Below are 6,362 nucleotides of genomic sequence, written 5' to 3'. Positions count from 1 at the left end.
GGCAACTTGGGTTCAGGGAATAATCAGAATTGGAGGCCGTCTTTTCTGATTTAATGATTTTAATCTTTGTCTTGGAAAGCAACATTCCGAAACAAACAAAGATATTTAAATAATTAATTAATTGATATTTTCTGCTTAATTAAATTCCGAGAATTGTATATCTATCACAAGACGGGAAGTGTGTAGTCAACACATCGAATATGCAGAATATTGTCAATATATGAATACATATAGTAAATGATATTAACCAACATAATTGGTTCAAGTGATTCAGTATTTATTTCCTTTAATCAAGGTTTTAGATTCGAGTTTTATGAATGAAGAAAATCAATGTTGGAAGAATTTGAACCTTATAGTGAGCCGATTCGACTCGAACTGGATTGATCGGGGCTCGTTGGACTTTCGAATACTATGATACAAAAAAATGATATTAATTTTTACGTGATATTGATTAATAATGTTTTGAATTTCGATGATTCACAAGCTGTGCTTTGCCTGTATGTAATAATCCTTGTAATATTCGACAGTCCTTTGTCTGGCTAGATTAGTTCTATAATGACTTTTCTCGGGTCCTTTTAGACATATGATCCTCATCGTCTGACTAATTTCGCGTGTGCAGATTTTAATGTATAAGACATGCCGACATATACCCGCGTGTGTATTTGTAAATTAATGTGAAATTATAAGGTTCTAAAAGTGTAGGCTCCTGCAGGTATACAGTATCTCAAACGTGAAATTATTAAGACAATGCACCAACATGTGTTGCTTCAAGCAGTTCGGCGCTTATTCTGCTAAAACAAGATCTCACATTCGAGTTCTTATTAAGGCAAAATGTCCATGTTGGGAGAATGTTACCCCTTAGTGGATCGACTCAACTCGACTGAATTAATCAGTGTTCAATTGAATTTCTGCATACCAGGGTTCACAAAAAAAAAAGAAAAAATTATTAAGATAATGCTAGGAAAAATTGACATTAAAATATTTCAAGTTCGATTATTATGTATGAAAATTTTCATATATTATTACCTCCTTATGACCTAAAATTTTGAAATCCATACATATATATATATATATGTATATTCATAATGAAGGTGTCTAGGTTTTACCCAACTTAATTACATTGTAATGTCTGAGTCGATAATAGGTCATATAAAGGAATGAGGTTAAGTTACAAGCTAACGCTCAAGATATGAGTATGTAAAAAGGAAAAAAAATATATCACACATGTAAAATTACAAAGAAATGGGTGTAGTACAATAACATATGCCTTCACCTACTAATCAAAATGTTTCAGATTCGACTCTCGTTAATAGGACTACATATACTCCATTGTTAGGCTTTCAATTTTCCTATTACTAAATCTATATGTCTTCTTTATAATTGAAAAAATGTCGCGTGTATATATATATCACGAGAAACATATATATATATATATATATATAATTAAGACAGGGTAATATATGAGCCTCATGTTAGTTAATTCCCTAACTCAACAGTATTTGAGAGTTTATCCATGTTGAAATCAGTTTCTAAGACGAATGTTAAGGTACGTGTCAATTCTTAAAGGTGAGAGTGAGACCGATTTTTTTTTTTCCCCGTTATGAGGTGAGACAGAGTTTGAATTTTGAAATTAATGGCATATTGTCTCGTAAAGGAAATTAGTGAAAAATTACCAAAAAAAAGGGGAATATTGAGAAAAGTACAAAAATCTCATTGTGCCTTGAGATCGGAACAAATTGTACAATGTATTTTTGTTAAAAATAATTAGCGTCACTGTGGTGTACTTCGTCAATCATAGGATGTTAAGACTTTTTTTTTCATTTTTAGCCCTCAATCTTTAGCATTTTAATAATTTTAGCTCTAAATCTTTTTTCTTTTATCATTCTCATCCTCAACTTTCATTTTTTTTTCATTTTAATCCTAGAAAGAAAATTAAAAGAGAAGGAGGGTTTTGGGTTGCCAGAGTTCTCGATCGATTCGAATGGCGGCCCCAACCCCTCCACCGTGGTCACTGGTATCCACGAAGGACGTCAGCGACCTCGGTGGCGGGCCCTCCTTCATTATCAATTATCTTTTTAGGACTAAAATGAAAAAAATGAAAAGTTGAGGATATGAATTATAAAAGAAAAAAGATTTAGAACCAAAATAATTAAAAAGCTAAAGATTGAGAACTAAAATGGAAAAACAATTAACGTCGTAATCCCTATGGCTAACTGAGTACACCATAGGAGGACTAATTGTCCCTAACATAAAGATAAGGTGCAATTTGTCCCGATCCCAAATTACAATTAGTTTTTTGTACTTTTTTCTTTTAAAATGTAAAAAGATCAGCGGAAGTATGTACTCCTTCCAATATGTTCAACTTTTAAGTGAAAGTGTGCTCCTTCTCTTTTAGTAGGGGTGGCAATTCGTGTCGTGTCGTGTTTATACGTATCATGTCTAAATGAGTTCGTGTCATCGAAGTCATAACCCGTACACGACACGATTATTAAACGTGTCAGGTTTTGGAAACTCATACACGACACGTTTATATCCGTGTCAACCCGTTTATACACGTTTATCGAAACGTGTCATAATAAGTACACGTATATACGACACAATTATAAACGTTATCCGGATACGTTAACACAACTTGTTTATCCAATCAACTCAGTTACCCTGATACATTAACACGACATGTTTATCTGATTAACTTGTTTACCCGACCACGTTAACACGACATGTTTATCTGATTAACTTGTTTACCCGAACACGTTAACACGACATGTTTACACGTTAACACGACATGTTTACACGTTAACACGGAGATTGAGATAGAGGGGAGGGGGATGTGGACGGGGAAGAGGCAAGAGCCGCATCCTAGGGAGGCAGCGACGGCGAGGATGAGATCGAGCCATGAAGCGCATTGACTGGAGCGGGAGCCAACAAGGTGGTGGGCTTCGAAGGGGAGATGGTGGGAATGGAGTCGCGGCGAGTTTGGGAGCAAGGGAGGGCGAGATCTGAGGCGGATCTGCGGACAATGCGAGGTGCACGGAGAGGAGAGTAATGAGAGCGAAGAAGCAGAACTTCACCATTGATGGATGAGAAGAAGGAAATCAAATCGTAGATGAGATATGAGGGAGGGTAGTAGAGAAGTATATATAGAAGTGGAAGTGCGGTTGTGCTGTATTGGATTGGGTGAAAGAAAGGAAAGGAAATTAGGTTAGGGACTTAGAAAGTTAGGATTATATAAGTATATTTTGGTAAATTCAAATACATAAACGAGTTAATTGGTTACATGGTTATAGTGACACGATTAAACATGTCTAAATAAACAGTTTTAATCGTGTATAATCGGGTTACGCGGGTTCAAACCGATAAGACACGTTTATTAACAGTGTTTAAACGGGTTGAACCCGTTTAGACTGATTATAAAAAATGTCCAACCCAAACCCGTTTAATTCCGTGTCATATCCGTGTCGTGTTATCGTGTCGTGTGAAATATTGCCAGCCCTATCTTCTAGGCTCAAAAAAACTTATATAGTATATCACAAACCATAGGTAACTATTGATACGTATTTTGAGCCAAATTGAGTCCATTATTCCCAAACATCATTCTTCTTATAAAAAGAGCACGCATTCTTTTATTAAAAATGAAAAAAATCTACAAAAAGTACTGCTATGTTTGGAAATAAAATTTAATTTTATTTAACTTAACTCGAGCTTATTTTCCCTCAATTGAACAACGCAATCATTATTTTTTTTATCATTTTCTTCAAATTCTCCCTCATATTTTTTCTTGTCTATTATTACAAATAATTTTTTAATACTAAATTCTCTCAACTATTCATTACTTTTCCTCAATTTCAATTCTTTTTCATAAATTTAACAACACAATTATTATTTTTTTACTTCTTTTTCAAATTTTCTCATATACTTTTTCCAACTACTTTTGTTTTCATCTCCTCAAATCGATCTAACTTAACTTCATTACTAAACGCTATGTTACTATCTAGCGAGCTGATTCAGCTCTAATTTGGATAGTCGATGTTTATTAAAATTTTAGATATCACGCTATACATAAAAGAAAAATGGAAGGTAATTTGTAGTATTGCAAGCAAACATGAACGTAAGCCCATGCGTCCTCAAAAAGAAAATTCTCCTCAAGTAGCGGGGCATGTTTATTTTGAAAATCCTCTAGTAAATAAAAGAAAAAGAGAGTGGCTGCGCCAAAGAAGAATGTTGAAATGAAAAAGACAGAGGCAGTGGACGTCAAAATTTGGGGGCCCGCACAGCCCAAGAATGACATGTGTAAGGCATTAGTTGTGTGCCTGTCTCTATCTCGAACTCATCACTCCCTCACGTGCGTTAATTATTATTCAAGATCTGGCTTCCCAACCAAAGTCCTCCCGTCCCAACCACCATTATGCATAATCAGAACTGTGTATATATACATAATTGAATAAATTGAAGTGCTGTCGCTAAAAATGGAAAAGGAGAAAAGAGGGGGGGAAAAAAAAAAGACTTCGATGCTCTTAAAATATTTATACGATCAATTGAAAGGGCTTTAGTGATTCACCCAAACAAAGGATTTTAGTATCGGTCACAAGACGAGCTCCGCGATGTCAGATCTTTTAAAGGAGTTGTATACTAATGCAGTGTTTGCACGAGCATGAGTTTAAGCGCTAAATTGACGCTTAAGATTCAAATATTTTATAAAATAAGAATGAATTCTGCATACTCTCCTTATAGTTTAGTCAAGAGTCACCTGCAATATTCTTTACTTTGAAAATGTAACATTTAACTCCTATGCGATTCAAATCTTGGTTTTTTTTTTAATTTCAGTTTTTTCTTGTGATTTCCTATCTTTTAGAGAAACTCGTTGGCAAATATGTGACATGGCTACACAAGCTACCATTTTAGCAAACATAACATGTAAATGTCATAATTTTTAAGCAGAAAAGTACACAGTTTTTAACTAAAATACATAGGGTGTATGCGAAAATTACCATATAGTAGATGTTTAATTCGGTGGAAGAATGAAATAAATATATGTTCAATGAAAGAAAGGAATTTTGTTTGGTTGGGAAGATAGGTAGCGTTCAGTTTTATAATAAAATTCTATTTCGCTTCACTTCACACCATTATTTCCTTAATTCAACTGCATAATCATTAATTTTTTCTCTATTTCTCTCATTTAATAATAAATTCTCACACATACTTTTTCAAACCATTATTACAATCAAATTTTCCATAATAAATTTTTTCATCTACTTTTACATACACATATATACACATATTTGTTGTCATTTTCTCTGATTTAATAATAAATTTTCACATCTGCTTTTTCTTAATTATCATTACAATTAATATTTTAATCATTACAACTATTACCTATTTTTTTTTATATATGATAGAATAAAAAGGAGTAAAATTATACTCCAAAACTAAACGAACCAGTGTCTCTAGACTTTTAAATGTAATCTTCACCTAATCATGTATAAAATTGCGTTTTCTTTTTCCAAGTTTTGGCCCCATATATATATATTGGTAAATGTAGTGTCTCTAGACTTTTTAATGGAATCAGTATCGCCGTATTGTCTAGGTGAATTCTCAGCTCTTCCTTGAAAGTCTTTTTGCATAATCAATTAATTAATAAATAATTTTTTTCTCAATTAATACTAAACGAATATTACAACAATAATCCAAAAGTCGTCAATTTTTTTTATATTACAACACTTATACAGTACACATTATTCGGTATAAACTTAATAAATTTCCTATAGAAAAATTTTAAAAAAATTTAATTCACAAACATGCGTTCAAAGTATTTTTGAAAAGTAACATAATTTCGAAAAATAATCAATCAATCAATTAATGAATTATAAGCAATTTATTATAATATAAAAATAAAAAGATGATGATGATGATAACATATTGGGTCTATGAAAATAAATAAGATAAAAGAATGAAATGGCGCTAGCAGGGAAGGGGTGGTTTCTGATAATGCATAAATGGTTTTCAGAAAGGAATTATAGGAATATTTTTAGGAAAGTTAAAAGGAGAGAGGAAGTACGAGTTTGAGTTTTGTGAAAAGGAAAAATAAACTCTATGAGAGTTTTAACCTTTAATAGGTCGATCGGCTCGAACTGAATTAGCTGGGATTCAGTGAGCTTTCGGATATCTGGGTACATACCGAAAAAAAAAAGGAAAGAGGAAGTAAAAAAATGTAAATGATCTTTTATCTTTATTTTGTCAGTTTTGATTAAAATAAGTTTTATAAGGATTAAATTGGAAAATGAAAATTGAGACCACCAGTCGCGCTTTGACTTTATAAACTAGTACAAACATTAATTTGTCTTCGTCTATGGGACTAAAAGAGG

Source organism: Punica granatum, chromosome 8 (genome assembly GCF_007655135.1).
Source record: "Punica granatum isolate Tunisia-2019 chromosome 8, ASM765513v2, whole genome shotgun sequence".
NCBI lineage: Eukaryota > Viridiplantae > Streptophyta > Magnoliopsida > Myrtales > Lythraceae > Punica > Punica granatum.
The sequence above is the reverse complement of the archived record's forward strand: the minus strand, read 5'-3'. Positions refer to the sequence as shown.